This window comes from Simochromis diagramma, unplaced genomic scaffold (genome assembly GCF_900408965.1).
Source record: "Simochromis diagramma unplaced genomic scaffold, fSimDia1.1 OVJJ01000321.1, whole genome shotgun sequence".
In the NCBI taxonomy this organism is placed as follows: Eukaryota; Metazoa; Chordata; class Actinopteri; order Cichliformes; family Cichlidae; genus Simochromis; species Simochromis diagramma.
In genome coordinates, this window is record NW_024386772.1 from 6,824,259 (window position 1) to 6,844,722 (window position 20,464).

Sequence of the window (20,464 nt, forward strand, 5' to 3'; positions counted from 1 at the left end):
CTTAGGTAAGTGGTAGCTGGAACCAAGATTTCCCAGCAGGACATTGTCCAAAGCATCACACTGCTTCTGCCCGCTTGCCTTCCCCCCATACTGCAACCTAATGCCAAGTGCTGCTAATGAAAATGTGATTAATCGGACTAGTCCACTTTCTTCCATAGCTCCGGGATCCACTTCTGATGCTCACGTTCCCATTGTTGACAAGATTCAGCTTGGGTACCCTTAATGGTCTGTGTAGCCACATACACAACAAACTGCACTGTTTATTCAGAGATCTTTCTTTCTATAAGAACCAGCATTAACTTTACTGGATCGGACCACACGGGGCAGCTTTCGCTCTCCGTGTGCATCAGTGAGCTTGGCTAAACATGACCCTGTCACTGGTTCACCACTGTTCTTGGACCACTTTTGTTAGGCACTAACCACTACAGACTGGGAACACGAGAACTGCAGTTTTAGAGAGGCTATGTCCAAGTTTGACAATTTGGCCCTTGAAACTCACTCATTTCCTTATACTTTCCCATTTGTCCTGCATCTAACACATCAACACTGAGAACAAAATGTTCACTTGCTGCCTAATCTATCTCATCCACTAACAGGTGGCATGATGATTACATAATCAGTGTTACTCACTTCACCTGTCAGCAGTCACAATATTATGCATGATTGGTGTATCCCTGAGGTGGCTCACAAGCTTTATTCCATTATCATTTATTAGCTGTAAGATTTAGTCATGGTGACCGATAGAATTACAGTTTATAGGTCACAGAGACCACAAACTATTTGTATCCTTGCTCAAATTACTGAAAAACTATTGATTTTGAGGAAAAATGGCTAAGAAAAATAATACTGACAGATGTGAAAGCAACAAAACAGCTACTCTTGGCACCACCCCTAGAGCCACATGGAAGTGAAAAGATTTCCACATGCTCAACTGTCTCACAAGCAATCAGTGTGTAGACAGGGAGCACGTGTTAATTCTTCAACTAATTATGCCTTTATCACCACATTAATCATGAATCCACTGAATTCATTATTCCCAAGTAAGAGAATGCCAATATGCAGTCATTATGGCCTATTTTTGACTACAAATGATAACGGCAGTGGAGGTTACTGAATGACAGGAGAGAGATGAAAATCACTCTTCCAGCACCAAATGGACAGACAGTTAAAAAGCAGGAGTGAGCTTGATTGTGTCTCTCTATCACCGCAAGAAAAAGGAAATGAGGAAGACGAAAAGAGAACAACATAAAGAGGGAGAGAAAAATGTAGGAACGAGCGCTGCTCTCGACTCAGAGAGAGGGACAGAAATGAGATGCCATTGTACAGCGATGTGAACCTGAAGTGGTCCACGACTGATGAGCAGCTCTGATTGGGTGCAGCAGATGGTGAGCACATATACACACAAGGAAATGACGAGAGCTAATGATGCATAGAAGAGAAGTACCCCTCTCCTCTACAGAGGACAGTCACTCTGCTTTTTGCATGGACAATACTTATTCTAAATGACCTTACCATCTATTCATGAGGTGTATGTATGTGTGTGTGCGTGAGTCTCTGTGGGCTTGTGTCTGCCCTGCTTCAGGGTGACCAGCAAATTGAAGTCCCCACATATACAGATACACATACATGCACACACACACTTTTCTTACTTTGAAAGAAAATGCAGAGATCTGTATCTTGGTTTGTGAAAATAAATCTCTTCAGTGTTTATTTAGCTAAGAAAAGACAACTGTGAACAAATTCTCTCATCCACCAACTCACTGCTCCATTTCTGTATACTTACAAATTCCTATTGAAACGATGTGTATTCTTCACAAGCCAGCATGCCTTTCATTTTTATACCTACAGGCATGCACAGAATTTTCTGTCACAGAGACAGCTGCCCACACTCCACTGAAACAAAGGTGAATGGCATTTGATTTGTGGGGTTAAAATTATTAATAATTTAACAGACAGCATTTCTACTGGCATTTATTCATGTTTATATACACTCAACAGACACTTTGTTGCTGGTACTTTGGCTATCAGAACTGCCTTGATTCATCATGGCATAGATTCAACAAGGTGCTGGGAACATTTCTTAGATATTTTGATCCACATTCACATGTCAGCATCAGACATGCTGCTATAGATTTTTCAGCTGCACATCCATTACGACAAACTCCCACTGCACCACAGTCTAAAATGTTTTATTGGGAGTGAGGTCTGATAATCATAGAGACCAGCAACAATACTCAGGTAAGCTGTGGCATGTAAATTATGCTAAACTGGTAATAAGGAACCAATTTTCTTCATTCAACAGACTATCCCCTACACCCTTACACCACAGCTAGCAGCGTGAATGACTGATACATATCTGGCCCTACCATCCAAATCTAAATTTATCAGAGCAGGAAGTCTTCTATTGTGCAGTTTGGATCCCATGCAAACTGTAGCCTAATTTTCCTGCTCTTAGCTGACTAGCGTGCTCCTGATGTGGTCTTCTGCTTCTGCTGCTCTCTCATACCTCGGTTGTAATGAGTTGTCATTCAAGACACTGTTGCCCTCTTATCACTCTTATCTTCTTATTCACTTCTGATCTCTGACCGGAGAACTGCTGCTCACTGGATATTTTCTCTTTCAGAACATTCTTTAAACCTTAGAGATGGTTGTACAAGAAAATCCCAGTAGAGCAGTGGATTCTGGAATATTGAAGTCAGTACTAACAATCCTCTAAGGTCACTTAAATCATATTTTTCCCCAGTATGTTTTTCCCAATAAGTCATCTTGTCTATTACTATTTGACTAAATATACTGAGTTGCTATCATGTGATTGGCTGATTAGAATGTGTTAACAAGTAGATGATCATGTGGACCCAGTGAAGTGATGGGTGAGCCCCGGGTAATCTAAACGGTTACAACATAAAAATAGCTTAGAGCTAATATTTATGGCACTGATCATCTCAATAAAATGCAGCATTCTGCTGCGAAACCTTGAGTCATTTATGTGGCTGTTACTTTCACATGTGTACATGTGTACTTTAACATGGGAAGAGCACACTTTGATGGCAGTGGCCTCTTCCGGCGGGACATTGTTCCCTGCCATATGACAAAAACACATCAGGACTGGTACAAAGAGTATGGCATCAAGACCATGGTGTGGGATTGTCTTCAAACTCCTATCAGATCAAACATCAGCAGGATGCGCTGAAACAAGCCCAATCCATGGAGGACCCACACTGCGATCTACAGAACCCAGAGGATTCACTACCACTGTCCTCTTACTTAACATCAGAAGACATCCTCCAATGTCCCAAGTTCATTCCCTGAAGTAACAGAGCTTTTTTGGCAGCTTAAACAATCTATACATATTCTCCTGCTGCACTGCATATTCCTTCTCTTCCTTTGTCTACCTTGCTTTGCTTTTTTATGATGGTTTTTAGCATCTAACCTCTTATGAAACAATTCCCTGGTGAATCTGTCACAGTATCCTGCATGATGATGCATCTTTGGCAGCTGTACTTTTGTACTTTTCAAATTATTTCAGGTCCCCAACGTAAGCTGCCAAACACTGCCAAATCTGCTATAATCATCAACTGATTTTTGATTTCTGATTGCTTCACACAGCTGTGCTTCAGATCTTACAATCATCCAACAAAGTACAAACAATGTTTTGCTGTCAGCTACCCCTTTTTGGGGCAGTTATGGATTTTTATTATCATTCACTCAGCACTGCTCATTTGTTCCAGGCAAAAACCCACTTCTCCATTTGGGCTATATTTAAAGGATTTCACCTTTCCCTTACCCACTGAAGGAAATTTTAGTCCTCTTTATCTTTGTGCAGATTATACACCATCTGTTAATCATGAAGATAATGTAACCTCAACCACCTGGCATAGAGGCAATAAGCAATGAGGGGGGAAGGGTCAGAGGGATTTTTATACACACAGCGTTAGAGAGGGTTAAGAGGTGATATAAGAACTGAGTGAAATGAAAAAGCGTAAAAATGACTGCCCCGTAGGCAGTGCTCTATTTACTCAGTGATGGGTGTAGGGGTACACTGCCCTTGAGATACTGATCTATTGGTTTGTTGGCGAGACCATGTTCATCTAGGCCATCTGTGGCTCAAGGGGGGCAGACACGTTGATTAGATGTCGCTCAGAAAACAGCAAGGGATGCTTTGAGTGTGTCTCATCATCACTGCTTCCTTCTCTTCCCTCTTTTCATGCTGCCTCCATCCCTCCAAATGCAATGACTTAACTAATGTGCCTACTCGGGAGAGTCCAAATAAGCAGATGAAATCACTGAAACTCTTATGGTGTTTGAAGTGTCTGTGAGTTTATGATTTTGGAGAGCATGTGGGACTCACACTAAGGCACACGTTTGCAGAAAACATGCACACACACTTTACCCCATGGATGACTCTTCCAAGTGAAGGGCAGCGGATTACAGGCCAGTAAAGGCTTAGCATGTAATTCAAACCATTTTCCATCACATTTATACTGACTAGAGGCCAAATCCCACCTGATTAACATGTCAGTCAGTGGGGACAGCACCTGCTGTATTAGTGCTGATCAGAGACAAACAGTGACACACATACAGGTATAAATGAAAGTAGATTGGCTTATGGCATCATTTTGGTCGTGTGATAAATGTTTGCTTACAAATGGTGTTTCAGAATCTTCATCACATAATAGCTTTTAATGCACAGAACATGCAGACTAATAATTGACTAAAAATCATGCATCTATTGAAGACAAAGTACTCAGCATTTATTCACACGTGGATCCCAAAAATAATATCTATGTTTCATGGATGATCCACTCCTATTCGCTGTCAATGCAAACAGCCCTGCAGCAAAACATTTTATGGCGTAAACGATTACACACACACACACACACACACACACACACACACACACACACACACACACACACACACACAAACAAAGGATTTAAAAAGAAGTGCGTCACTCCAATCTTTTTCATACTTAGGAGGCTCACAGAGTATGATGTGGTAGCTTAATTTGATGTGATTCTAATGACATTCCTGGATGAGCCTGTATGTATTTTAGGATACTGCTTTGCCTGTTTTATTAAATGAATGGCCTCTAAATACTATATATACTTACAGAGTCGAGTCAGTGATTATCTTTCATACATGGGAAAGACTTTCTGGGGAACTGGTCACAGCTTACCAGACCGACACTACTCCAGAACTATTCTATTCAGGTTCATTTTTCTTTTCATCTTCAGTGTGAAGGCTTAGGGCTTCAGCTAGAGCTGCATGACCCCAGCTCACAAGACTTTCACAACATTTCACAACAGAAAAGGTCAAAAAGCAATTGGTTATATTACAGTACACATCTGGATTGGCACTGCTACATACTTCACTTGACATAAATGTGTTGGATATGTATGGGATAGTAAGTAAAATGGCACGGTGTGCCTTTTTTAATATACTTATTTCAGTAAATACAAATGTCTAGATTAACATGCTTGGATACTGTCCAACTTTATTTAGAATAAAGTTGGAACAATGTGTAAAATAAAAACAAAATGCATGAAATCACTACACTTTGTTTAGGTATGCACTGTATGTGAGTACACACCTAAGCAAAAACACTATTTAGCATACTCTGAAGCTACTTCAGTATGTAGAACAGCAAGTGAACACATCAGTTTATACAGCTTCTGCTGTTCAGCACCTGATTTAGACTGTCCTTTGTTCAGTAGTACATTCATTATTGAGTCCAAGCTGTTCAGTGGTGCTTCTATTCAGCACAAAGTAGACTATACAAGCAATTCAAATAAGGTTAAAAGCTGTTGGTAATGAAATAGTGATTTAATTCCTGTGACTTTTGCTGGCTTTTATAGGGCTTTTATTGTGTTATTAGGCTTTTAACAATAACATTTTTTTATTGTGCATTTCTATATATTGTCACAAAATGTTCAGACATACTGTATACTGTATGCCTGCATTTTGCTTGTGTTCTAAGAGCGAACAGCCAACTGACTAACCAATACGAAACATTTTATAGCTATTGAAATAACATCTGACCTTACAAATGCAAGGGAACAAACCATGTTCATATTAAGGCTGGCTAAAATCAAAACAGGCATTTCTAAATGTGCGTTGACACAGTCTCTACTGCTGAAATGATCTGAGTCAAACATGTGTCAAATACACAGCATCATTGTGGACAATCTGCTTGCACATTCAGTGTACTCTCCCTGTTTGTTTTTTTTCTCCTTAAGTGATGAAAGAAGCTTGCTACGTCTCACACACACCACAGGCTGAAGACCTGTTCCAAGAAGGCAGAAAAATAAAAGATATTAAATGTGAATTTTTGACATTTCTTGTCCTTATGTAAAAGAAAAAATAGTGAGGTTTGATCTAAATTAATCACTCTAAACACCAAAAAAAAGTAAAAAGGAACAATTTGGAACCACATAAACTGGAGTGCATCTACATTTTATGAGCAAAACACAGAGAGATTTGTTTTTCTCTGTGTATTTAGGGCTTATATCAAGGACAGACTAATTCAAGCTTGGAATTCTATGTGAAACTTTGAGTTTCAGATTGGTTATGAATTTGTCCACCGTTCCATTTTTTGCAGGCATGAAACAGACTGGTACATAATCAGACGATTTCAATCCCTGGCTGGTTGATCAGTGCATCTCTAATTAAGCCCCTGTAAAAGCATGATCCAATGTGGAACCTAATTTAAGTGAAACCTTTATTTTGTTCATATGTCTGTGAAGGTTCTCAGTCATCCAGGTCATCGTAGTCAAAGGAGCTTGCAAAGAAAAGCGTCTGGACTTCTTTAAGTTACTTGAAAAGGTTTCACCTCTCATCCGAGAAGCTTCTTCAGTTCTAAGGTCAAATGGTGGAGAGTCCCAGATATAAACCTAGTGGGAGTATCCCCCCACAGGGGGACAAAAGGACCCCCTGATGATCCTCTAATCGCCTGAGCCAAGGTGTGAAACTGGGTGTGGGTCCCAATCAGCCAGAGTTTCGGGTGAGCTCATTGTGAAACCTGGCCCCACCTTATCATGCGAATTCCTGAGATCAGATGGCCCAGGATGTGAGTGGGCGTTAAGGCGTCTGGAGAGGGATCTCAAAACTGGATTATAGATGGCAGACAGTTGGTGTCGTAAACCACCGCCTCTGTTCAAAGATGGTCGCTCACAGTGGACATAGATGGCTTCTTTCACTCCTCTTTCAAACCATCTGTCCTCTCTGTCCAAAATGTGAACATTGGCATCCTCGAAAGAGTGTCCTTTATCCTTAAGATGCAGATGGACAGCTGAGTCTTGTCCTGTGGAGGTGGCTCTTCTGTGTTGTGCCATGCGCTTGTGAAGTGGCTGTTTGGTCTCTCCAATGTAGAGGTCTGGGCATTCCTCGCTGCACTGTACAGCATACACCACATTGTTAAGTCTGTGTTTTGGCGTTTTGTCTTTCGGGTGAACCAGTTTTTGTCTGATGTCTTTAATTTTGTTCATAGTAAATATTTTACAGAGAGCATAATGAATGGTGTGTTGGAGAACATCGTTACAAAGCTGGGAGATGCCCACACATTCTCACAATTCTGGTTTTAGGCCATGGGAAGCAAACCCAAAACCTATTGACAATTCTACACTAATTTTCTTCGCAAGCCCCCTGATCATTTTACAGTTAGACAGAAACAATCAACCAAATTAACTAAGACTCCACTATAAAAAGAGCTGCAAATTGCTGCAAAACCCATGCACATCATATGCCCAATAGGATTAGGATGAAATTCACAAATCTTACAGATTTTTATTGATGTGCTTTGTAAAAATCCAAACAGTCAGCATAAATATTGCAGTTTAAAAAAAGGTTTTGGAACCATAAAGATCCAAATCAATTAACTTAGAGAGAGACAAGACTTTAGAAAATCCTGTACAATCCACTGGTTTGTGACCTTGTGGCCAAGAGATATATCGCTATCCTGCTGGAAGTCACAGCATTACTAAACCAATTCAATACTTCCAACAAAGTAAAAACCTGTAACAATGAAAACATCCTCTGAGTCTGCTGTTGCAAGATAAAACATTTTCTATCAGGCAACACAATCTTCTTCCAGCACACAAAAGCCAAGACACAATAAATGTTGAGAGCATCAACAGCAATCAGCAACTTGGAAAAGACAAAAACAAGGGCGATGTTTGTCAGTATTCAAACCTAATCAAGTCACGCGTAAACTTTTCCTTGCGCGTAGGCAGGCTTTCGGAATAACATTACCATTTGGCTTCATTATCCTCTTCTTAATAGAGAAAAAGACAAAAAGATAACACAAATTATTCAGCACAACAAAGTCATATTGAATCAGCTTTACACTTAAACACTGGCACTGGTTCAGGCCACTTTCTGAGAACGGACATAACATAAGGGAGAGCAAAGTGGAGCCCCTCCCTGTGTTGTTTGTTTTCTTGCTGGAGGTGGACAGAGTCTTACAGTCACCCATGCATGCAAGGCCAGTCTGTTGTAATTTAAAGGCTCAGTTGTTTAATAAGCTAGGTCTTAATTTGTTCATAGTGCCTGTCCTCAAAAACACAGGGAGGAGCTCAGAGAATATTCGGTGAAGGAAAGAAAGGAATGTATATCATATTCACGACACTATACACGTTTTCCTAGAATTTGTTTGGAAACTATAAAATACTGTTTGTAAAGTGAATGTGAAACTTGACTGCATATATGGCACATGTTTAAGGAAACAATCCTCCACAAATCTCTCTAGAGCAATCTACCAAATACTAATTTTCTTTGTAAATTATTATTAACTGCTTAAGTGCAGCCAGTATTTCGGTATTTTAGTAGGAGGAGTTAATGAGTCAAGCAGAGCATTGGCATGGCCCTGGGAGTCCAGAAGGTGTGGAGCCTATTACTGTAACAATTCTGTCTTCCCATCCTTCCTGCTTAACTAGAAATCACAGGGCTAATTAGCTTTTTAGTTAGCATTCAAGACAGCAATTAGACTCAACTAATATTCACAGCAAATGTGTTCCTAGACAGCAACTCTGCTGATGTATGGTCCAAAATTACATGTTATTGTAATCACACTATGTTTTTCACTAACACAGTAATGTAGTGTGTTATTGTACCAAATTCAGTAATTACATTATAATGCATGGCAGTACAGACTCCAACACTGCTCATGACATATAGCATAGTGTACATAACATGTGCTATAAACACACAAATACACATAGGTTGGGCTCCCATGAGGCACTACAGAGAAAAACTCTACTGTAAATGATACATCCAGTATTTTCCCTTTGATGACAAAAAATGTGCCGTGCTGTTTATAAAAATGCTTTTCAAACAGCATGAATGACACAGGAGATCCAGCAAAGCCAGAGTCCAGCAGGCAAATAGATCAGGCAGCCACAGAGATAATCATTATACAGGAATGCACTGTGCTCTCCTCAATTGTTTGGCCACCTCACACAATTAAACCCAAACTGTCATGCAGGAGGCATGTTTAAGCACAGTGGTCCAGTAACCACGCTGGCACAAATGTATTTACATAGAGGTGCATTGCCCTTTTAATGACAGATCAACAGAATTTTCTGTAAGAGGCAAGTGTGTATGTTTTGCTCATAACTGTAAGTATATTTGCATACAAATATGTAGACTAGCTACATAAATATGTAGCTAGTCAGCTTGTAGTCCCAACACTATTGACAAATAACTGGTCAATAGTCTGACAAAGCTTCAGTCACATGCAGACTGCAAACTGAAATCAATAGCTTTCATTTTGTGGCAATTTAGGTTTTCATTATCTTTATCTGCTATTGTGACCAGAGCACAGAACAGTGCATTTTAGCTGGGATGTCTGCTCGCTACACCAGAAGCCTATAAGTGAAGTTGGCAGATACCTGTAGAAACTAGCTTAAGATACGAAGGAGTAGGAAATACATTAGAGGTTTGCCAAAGCAACCAGAACCTGGTGTCTCCACCAGTGACTAAACATCAGCTACAAAGTAATGGAGGGCCAGGGAATTGGTTCATAAGCTGATGAGGGTCAAGTGCTCAGGCAGAAGCTGAGGATTCAGATGCTGGTCTGTAGGATCATTACCGATAGCATTTTGGGGATTGGTGTCCCTGTAATGCTCTAAAAGTTAAAACTAGAATTTTAAAATGGAACCTAAATCTGATTGGTAGCCAGTGCAGCAACTTTAACACAGGGGTCATATGAGCTCCCTTGTTCGAGTGGGTCATTAGCCTCGCTGCAGAGTTTTGAACAACCTGTAGACGAGCTAGCCCGTTCTTGTTTAGACAAGTAAACAGGCTGTTACAGTTGTCAAGTCTTGTATAGACAAAAGTATGTATTATCATCTCAAGTTCACTTGTTGACACGATGGATCTAAGTTTTGAAATGTTCCTCAAGTGAAAAAAGCAGGTTCGTACTATCTGATTTAAATGTCCCTCCAAAGAAAAAGCTTCATCAAAGATAACACCCAGGTTTCTTCAGGTTGTGTTTCTGTGAGGAACCTAAGTCACCCAGTCGCCGTTTAATATCAGGTACTGCACTGTCTGGTGCAATAATCAAAGTTTCTGTTTTAGCCAGGTTTTGCTGTAAGCGATTATTGTTCAACCATTGTTTAATGTTGGCTAAACAGTCAATCAGATCGGAGAGTTTATGAGCGTGAGCAGGCTTAAATGAATAATATAGCTGAATATCGTCAGCAAAAAAAATGATAAGATACTTCAGGAAACTGCTGTATTATCTGGCTTAAAGGAATAATGTATGTTAAAAACAGAATAGGTCCCAGTACAGAGCCCTGAGGAACTCCACACAACAACTCTGTAGATTCCAACATGATGTGGTTTGCAGACACACTAAAGCTCCTTTCAGATATATATGATGAAAACCAGTCTAGAAAAGAGCCAGACATCCCAACCAGGTCTCTCAGTCTGCTTATCAGGATGGTATGATTGACTGTATCAAAGGCTGAGGTGAGGTCTAACAAGACTAGCACTGTGTGATCTCCGGACATCATAATATCATTAGTAACTTTCAGTAGTGCTGTCTCAGTGGAATGCAATTTACGGAACCCAGATTGAAAACAGTCATAGATGTTATATTTCTCCAAGTATGCTGTAAGGTGGACAGCGACTGCCTTCTCAAGGAGTTTTGACATAAATGGGAGTTTGGAGATAGGTCTTAAATGTTTAAGTAGTGTTGGGTCCAGGTTGGGTTTTTTTGAGCCTTGGTTCCACAATGGCATGTTTAACAAAGCTGGGGAACACCCCAGTCTGAAGAGAAACATTAAAAAGGTTCACAACCCAAGGACCAATGGTGTCAAAAGCACTGATGAAAAGCTTAGTGGGGATAATATCTGAGGGGCTTGATGATGGCTTCATTTTGTCCACCAGGGCAGGGATAGCTCAGTAGGTAGAGTGGTGGCCCCATGATCGGAAGGTCGGGGGTTCGACTCCACTGAACGGCTACCCTGAGGTACCCCTGAGCAAGGGGTACTGGCTCCCCGGGCGCTGCACTGGTGGCTGCCCACTGCTTCACTGGGTGAATGGGTTAAATGCAGAGGAACTATTTCCCTATGGGGACTAACACGCACACTTTACACTTTAGGGCTGCTTTTTCATCATATGTTACAGTTGTAAAAGTTGACCAGGAGTACAAAGCGAGTGCCTCACTTGGAGAACAATAAAGCATTGGGGAGATTTTAGCATTGACTTCTTTAATCTCAAAAAAAAAAAAAATAGGAGTAGTTTATTACTATCTACTTTAGAGTGTACATCTAAAGGTCCCACATCTGGGGATACAATAGCACTGATTTTATCAAAAAGAAACTTGGGATTTCTCTTATTTTTTGATATGAGTCGGGAAAAATATTCTGATCTAACAGTTTTCACCGTATCATTTAAGGAGAGCATGAGATCTCGAAGATGGAGCCTGTGTACTTCAAGTTTTGTTTTCTTCCATAGTCGTTCCGTTTTGCGGCATATTCTCCTTAAGTTTAAGATCGACTCATTTATCCAAGGGCATGTCTTCTTTTGTAAGGCCGAGCTTGTTTTAATAGGTGTCAATTGATCCAAGATGGGTGTGCATTCCCTGTTAAAGAACCGAATAAGAGTATTTACATAGTTTCCGGTAAAAAATAGAGAACTGTCAAACATAATGGAGAACCTCTCAGCAGTAGTCCCAGTTATTATGCGTCTATGAGTTAACTACACAGGTGTTTGTTTCGAGCTAAAATTGAATTAAACAAAGATACAATTATGATCACTCAAGTGTACATCCTCAGCAAACACATTGACAATGTTGAGGCCCAAGGACAAGACAAGGTCCAAGGTATGGCCTTTTAAATGGGTTGGACCAGAGACATGTTGGACAAAGTTAAAAGACTCAGATACAGATAAAAGTTCAGCTGCAGAGTTAAATGAGGCATCATCAATATGAATGTTAAAATCCCCAAGAATTAAAACTTTCTCCAGCTCGATAATAGAAGATAAGAAGTCCATAAAATCCTTTAAGAACTCAGTAGCAGGGCCAGGAGGGCGATAGACTAAAACACAATAAAAGATGTTCGTAGAGCCCACCTTAATTGTTTGCAACTCAAAAGAAAAATAGTTTTCAGTTTGCATACCTCTGCAAGTTTAACTGTCCTTAAAGACAACAGTCAGCTGACGTGGTATGTAAATCCAGTGAATGAATATTTGAATATCTGGGCACAACCCTACAGTCTATGACCTTGGTCTAAAATATAAAAACTATTAGACCAGTCAGTGTACAGTAACATTTAATACACAATTCCTCAACCCAACTAAAACACAATAAAACAGAGCTACTAGCATCCTTTTTAGTCTTGTTTAATTTTAGGCTTTACTTTGTTTCCAATGATGAGATGTCGCATCCTATCTCGAGAGCTAGCTAGAGAGAAAATGTAGCTGAGATGATTTCATTCAGTAGTCCACAGAACGAAACCTTTAGATGCCTCACTTTTATTTCAGTGCTGGAAAAAAAAAATCAAGATAATTTTGAATGGATTTGCTTATAACCTGTGTGATTATCTAAATGCTCATGCTACCTGCCAACAGCTTTAATTTCAGGGTTTTTATAAGATCCTTTATCTTCTGCCTGCATCCAGATAATGCCCTGAGATCAAACACTAAAAACAGGGACAGCTTCCAGTTTAAATGTTTAATTCATTGTAGTGAAAGTACACGTATTTATTTGGGGCAACTAAAAACTTAGTTATCTCTACTGTCACTATTTTGGATGTTTCTGTGACATGGCAACGCTCCCCCTCATTTCCATAATCCTTCAGATAAGGAAAGCGACAGGTAACATCCCTGAGCTGAACATTAAAATTTTTTTGGACTGAATATTATAGCAATCACAGCTTCTGATAATCACACAGTGAATGTGCTGACTGGTGTTTCACCTACAGCTGGTTGCCTGACAGCGCTTTACTAAGTATGTGGAGGCTGCCAGATGCCTAATACATTTTTATGTTTTGCAATCTTTTGACTAATTCATTAAAATCTTTCATCTTGCTTGCCTCTAACACACAGACTACACAGTAAAAGAAAAACGTGTGCACAATTACACGTACAGTGCACTGCAGTAACGCCGCTATAAACCCAAATCTACTCTCTTCAGATCCTCGCTAGCCACGAAAGCACATAGCAATGGATAATAATGAATAGCAGCCTGCATTGCTGAGCACTTTGCAATATAATCTACAAAACAATCGAGTGAGGTAGTGATAGAAAAGGCAGGGAGGCAGAGAAAAAGAATGACCCCTCAGAACTGCTGAAATAGCACTGCAGGCTGAATGATTGCACAGCTACTCCACAAAAAAAGAAAGATTGAGAGTGAGATAGAGAAGTAATGCACTGAATCTTCTCGTTTGTGTCTTTACTGTTCAGCTTTGCTGTAGAAAGCTTTCAGCATTATAATAAACTTCACAGAGAGGCACAGTCTTTTCACACTTTTTCCACTGTGTACCATTTAACAGCATGTTTTGTGTACATATGTCTGTTTTCTGTCTAATTGCTGTGCCCTTCCACCCTTTACCCGTTTCCTCCTCTCCTCGCCGCTCCCTCTCTCCTTGTTTCTGTCTCTGGGTGATGAGTCAGGGAGCAGCAAGGGGTCCAAGATATTTGCATCAGTACCTCGCCTCATTTCCTTTCCTAATGGGAGACATGGGAGCCTGGCAGCAAGCAGAAATGGGGGCTGAAGAGTAATAGATAGGTGGGTGGAGGGGTTGAGAAAGCAAGAGATAGACAGATGGAGAAAAAGAGATGCTATAAAAAGAAACGCTGGATGATGAAGAGTGCTCAAGTAGGTTGGTGCACACTGAAAGACATATTAGCATTAAAATGGCAAACAACCAGCAATGCAAATGATGCGCATTTTCATGTGTGAGTCATTTGTAGCCCAAGTGTGTTGATTAAAACAGAGGTAACACTGATTCATTGTTGCTTGCGCTCAGTGACAAGATCAACCTAGACAACCTCCTCTCCACCTCCTCTTTGAGATGCTCGAAAGCTCGCTGATTCATCCACTCTGCTAGTACTGCAATGTTGTTGGTCCTATATGTGTGTGTGTGCAAGCATGTATGTGTGTGGTGTATGTGTGCCTTTTGGTGGTGGGCAGTCAAGCACTGCTCACTGGTTCACTCCAGTACAGGAGGAGAGGCCCACACATCATCCCCATGACAACACTATGCTCGCTTGCCAATATGAGCACCTCTACCTATCTAAGTCATTAGGCAGCCAGCCACCGATGCATTACCCATTATCAGATGTGCATAATAAACAGCTAGATCTCCAGAAAAATATGCACAACAAACAAAACAATTAAAAAAGCCTCATGAAATACAATATAATTTAGTCTGTTCAAAGACCTACATGCCAGCTAATGGGAATGAAGGAAACACAAAAACAGGTCCCAGTCCCTGATTGCCACTACTCCCTGTTGTGGGACTCTATCATCCAGCTGCAGGAGGTGATTTGGACCTGGAAGCATCCCTGTTTGCCATCCATCTGGTACTGCACTGCTGGGAATGGATTCAATGTATGTGTGCCTCTGTTTGCAGCAGTGGACGACTGCGTGCCAGACCCCTGGGCTGGCACCACTCTGTGCAAAACCTAATGCTAGCGTTATTGTTCTCCAGGGGGAATGAGGTTTGTGTCCCCACACAGCTGAGCAGGCTACAAGCTGAAGAGAGAGGGGGAAGTCGGGGGGGGATGAAGGGTATGCCAGGAGGGATGAAAGAGGGAGTAGCCAACCGTGGAAGTTTTTACTCAGGGTAATGCCTAGGGCGACAGTTAGGGGAAGGAAGGGAGGAACTGTACACACTTGGAAACAAACATCCGCCACAAGCTTCTGCTTTGTCACTACATTATAATGAATGTGATCACCTTCATTCCAATAGCCAAGCTTTCCAGCTGCACAAAAACTAAATAATGATATGAATGAAACCACATTTACTCCAGTGGATTTTGAGACGTGTTTCTTTTCAGTTCTCAATACGTTACTTCCTAAAGCGGCCAGTACATTACAAACAAAGTGTTTCTCAGATGATCAAATAGCTTTGGACACGCCCCAAATTCCTTGTCTTTACAAATCTGACATCCTGTATACAAAAACACTTTATGCTAGCATGGGACAGAGGTAAAAAAAAAAAAAAAATATGAAGGATTTAAATGTTTTATTCAACTACTTATTTTCCAGTACATCTTATAGAACTGCATGCAAAGGTTTTAGGCACTAACACTACATGCTTTAATAATAATAATATACTTGCATACACATTTTCAACTTACTGGTTGTTACAAGCATGCTGGACACCCTGACAATATTTTTCACAGGATTTAGGCTCAGTCTGAGATTACATGAAAAGAGATAGAAGAAACTGACTTGATAACATAGAGGTCAGGGCCATGTCAACTGGATTTGTTTTTTCTCTTGAAAGAGAGTTCCTTATTCCTTATCATATTTATACATGAACTATATTGAAAAATTCTGGTGCGGTAGTTGCATTTGTCTCACTTTTAGTACACAACAGAACATGGTCAGATGACAAACACACAATCTCATTACTGGAAGTAAACTGTTTGGTTTAGGCAAACGGTGGTAGCTGGGTAAAGCATGCAAAAGGCAAGATGCATGACATCCACTCAACCACTATGAATTCTCCAGGTAGTTATTTGCTCTATTTTCACATGAGCTCAGACATCACAGAGAATTTGTGCTAGGGTGCTGGCAAGGTAAAGTCCATTAAAAGCCTAATCTGACAGACTAGGACAAGTGACTTCACATACAACTGTGCTGAGCAATGTCAAGACAAGTTCAAGTTTATCAGAACAGATAAACTTGACAGATATAGGGTTTTTAATACTACAGCCCCAAATTCTGATATATAGACCAATATTCTTCTTTTAGGCACATAAACAAACTCAATAGACTTCATTAACATTTGTTATAATTAGTTTTTTCTTTATTCATTCACACACTGCCCAGCTCTGCTCTATCAGCTGTTTGCTGTGTTTGCCATGTTGCAAATGAGGAAGTAGCAAATTCGTCATTTGTCCATTTAAGATTAGTCAAGAATAACCACGGACAAAAAATCATAGATGAGAGTAAATTCAAGCAAAACATGTTCGGTAGACAAAAATCGTGGGTTAACAAACAGAGTAAAACATGCAGGTGGGTAGTGTATCACCATTGCAGTGAATGCACCATTTGCTTGGATGTATATAAAACTTCACCACATAACTGGCAAGAAAGCCCCTTGCATTATAAATTCCAAGTGAAAGGAAGGTTTCATGAGTACTTGTACACTGCTTCCTGCTCAAACTAAACCTGAGATCAAAACTCTTTGTAAATCTGTTTTATAAATGAGGCCCCTGTGCTACAGTGCATGTGTAATATTGGCTTATCTCTGGCTGTTTATGTAAGGTGCTTGTTATTCTGCAAAATAATTTGTGACCAACTCTTTGATGCTGTGATGGTGACAACTGATTGAGCAATTTAACGGTATCGCCTGTTGGATAAGATCAAGGGAGCCCCTGAGAGAAACAGTGCATCTCAAAGAATTTATAAACCATTTAACTTGAACATTAAATAAAGTGAAAGTACAACACGATAAATGTCACATTCAGCTGGACAATCTCTTTTTTCCTTTCTTTCTTTTTTTTTTTTTAAAATAACTCAGCTTTAAGCTATACATCCATGGTGAATATGCAAGTCTTTCAAACTTAGTTACATAGGCTTTGTGCCAAAATCTTGCCATTTCTTAATTGACAACTGAATATATCTTGATGGATACATTTGTTGGACTTGTCTTTTATTACAGTAGGAGGAGTTCTGACAGCCGTTAGAGGGCCAAAACACTGTTAACATGTGTGGTTGCACTTTAACTCCCTGAGATGCTAATAGATACTTGTTCCCAGTTAAAACAATTATCTCCTCACTCCTTCTTTAATGGGGATTGACATTTAAATGAAGTAGTTAATGTGTGCCAAGGACAGAGTATGCCATGTTAACAATTAAAATGTTGCTTAATGGAGCATGCCAGAGCTATTTTGAGTGCATGTTGTGGGAGAAAGAATAGTGCGTACTCTATTAGTCAGAAACCAGAGCGAATCCCTGAAGTGGGCCAAGGTCAGAGCTGCTCCTTCGTTTCTAGGCTAGCTGCTCGTCATTCAGGCACTTCAAAACCCTGACAAAAATCATTAACATAAACACCAACCTGGGAGAAGGCTTTTAGCATGCAAAAAGTAGCCATTGAGAATGTTCTGTCATTTATGTAACACCTCTTTTGGCATGTTGAAAAGCAAGGGCTAGCAGGTTTACATGCAAGCTGAGAAGTGCCCTCAGGGCCCATTGCTCCTCTCTTTTAAAGACAGGCTTCATCTCACTTTTCACTCACTGTTTTTCCTGGTTTAAAGATTTATTTCCACACTGTTAGAAAGACTTGAGCTCACTGTTGCAAAGTGTGATGAACTTGGCTCATGCACAGTGGCTTAGGAGTCTGGAATAGACTTGAGAAACAAGCAAAAGAAAAAGAAAAAACAAAACAGGGATACCAGGGATACTTGTCTCTACTGTAAGTGGACAGCAGGAACAAGACGAAGCAGGAGCGAGGGTTGTTCCAGAGGAAGGTGGAGGAGGAAGTTACAGAAATACAGAGCTCCAGTGTATGTTTTTCCTACCAATCCCGTCCTTCAACTTTAAACCCTCTGAAGGCTCCAGAACCTCTCTGTCCTGAGCCAGTATGGGAACAAGGGTGTTCTCTATGTTCTTGCTGCCTTGTGAGGGGTTAGTTTCCCATACAAGCAGGTTTTTGGAGTAGGTTTTTGGGGTTAAATATGCGAGCTGTGTGTTCATGTGCCACAGTAAAGTTTACCATGAAGGAGGAGTGCCTTGGTACAAGCTGTGAAGTGGGAAGGCTGTCGAGATCCATCTCAGGCAATGACTGAGCACACTGTTGTAAACATTTAACAAGTTCTATCCTGCTTTCAGAGCAAAATCATTCAGGTAAAAGTAAAAGGTTGTCTAAAAGTTGATGTCATTTTAGGTATTTTAGCATATTTCATTTAGTCTGAAAAGGCTTGAAGGTTCAAGTTCATAGTCAATTATTCTGGATTCAATTGAGAGATATTTCAGATTCAGACATATTTTAGATCCCTTTTTTGTAAAGCACTATAGGTTTAATCTAGCTTGAGTTGGGGAGGATATAATAATATTGCATAATTAAGCCTGTGCCCTTAACTCAGCGACAACGATATGAATTTTTATTGCTGCTTTTCACCTCCAATTCTTTGTACTTCATTTAAAGTGAACCTGTTCTACTCTGTTTCATTTTATTCTAGGGCTCCACTGGAGTAGATTTGTGTAATTAATGGTTCAAATAGTATTTATTTATCTTGTACTGGAACTTGAACTTGGCGTGGGGTTTCTGAGTTCACAGAGCTGCGTGCCTCAGATGACCAGTAAATCTCATTTCAATGACATCATGCAGAGCCAGGACTAGAAAAAAAGTCTCAAATGCAGACTTTAGAAGAGTCTGAACCCTAACCTTTTCACCTTTAGAGATTTCTTGCACACAGGCTTTCTTCATTCCTTGATATACATGACTCCTGTGTAGTAACGCTGGCATCTTGTTGGCACACTATATATACTAATATATTTCTAAAATAAACAAATAAATGACTTCACTGCAATTTTCCCACTTAGACAAAACCATTGAGTGGACCAAAGTGAAGCTTCTGATGAACCAGTTTTGGCACCTGGACAGTCCTGGTACAGCCGATTGTCAATTTGCATTTCAGAAGCTACTTAAGATACTGAATAAACTGATTGAGGTGTAATGGGTTTGCCACACCTGTGGTTAATCACCTTTGATTACTTGTCAGGGATCTGTCCTAGAATAGATCTGTGCTCACTCAGTAACAGCCACATAGCCTTTAATAAAGGACTGCAGAAATTTCCATAATGAGACTGACATGGATATTTTTGCCACCTCAGTGTAGGTGGGGGAAAAGGTTTGCTGCTGTCCGGAGATGAAAACTAAGCTGCTGCTACTGTGATGTTGATTTGTGCGAGCCATGTTTGTCTAAGTTGGGGTTTATGTGCATTCACTGTCAACATACTTGTTTAGTAGTGCACGGAAAGGGATCAGATGTCCTCAGGTTCACAGCTTCAGATATACTCATGTTTCCTCTCCTAGTTTGCCGTGAAAAACAGCAGATCTACATTGTTTTCGCTTTCACCTCAGTTTCCTAGCTATTGATTTCCTGCGGACTTGGGGGTTCAATTTGTCTGAAGAAGAACAGTGCACTGTTTTGATTCTTCAAAGACAGTCACTGAGGCATCCCTGGGTTGCAGATCTTGTAGCACCCTGCTCACTTCACTGAGAGAATGAAGACCCTCAGGAACCTCTGAGCTTTTTTCAGTATTGCAAATGACCATTGGTCAAAAAGAGAACGGTTTTGTTTTGATATCAGAATTTCTAACTTCTACATTGGCGATTTTTTGATGCCGAATCTGATGTCACAACAAGAAATTGCCATATTGACGGGATAACATTTTTGAATATTTATAACAGTAAACAGACTGCAAAATGGTGATGAGGTAGTGGAGTGAATGAGAAGAGGGGGGACTATGTGAACACAGCAGTTTGTGTGGACACAATCAAAGGAAAGAGTGAGAAAGTACAGCTGGAGTTTGTGTAGTGAAACAACCTGTAGTTAAACTGTTTAAAATAAAAGGGGTATATATAAGCTTTATTTAGATGTTAGCGTCTGTTGACATCAGCTATCTACAATCTTTTGGAGTTATTAAGTCGTATCTGTACTTTCAGGTATCTTTTTCCTTGCTTTGGCTTGAAAAGGACTGTATGTGGCTTTTCAGAGAGCAAGTGCATGCATTCCTCCGCTCTCTTTATCTTGTGTTGTGCACACTCTGTGACAGCAGTGTCTT

The 20,464-nt window shown here is 40.3% G+C and overlaps 1 protein-coding gene and 1 long non-coding RNA gene across 4 annotated transcripts in view; one reads left to right on the plus strand and one right to left on the minus strand.

Moving 5' to 3' along the window:
* znf385c (zinc finger protein 385C) overlaps positions 1–20,464 on the minus strand; it is a 140,600-nt gene that overhangs the window by 107,291 nt on the left and 12,845 nt on the right. The window lies entirely within an intron of this gene.
* LOC120742434 lies at positions 9,985–10,397 on the plus strand. The gene is made up of 2 exons (XR_005697876.1): positions 9,985–10,272; positions 10,332–10,397. It is a non-coding gene; the product is annotated as an uncharacterized LOC120742434 (long non-coding RNA).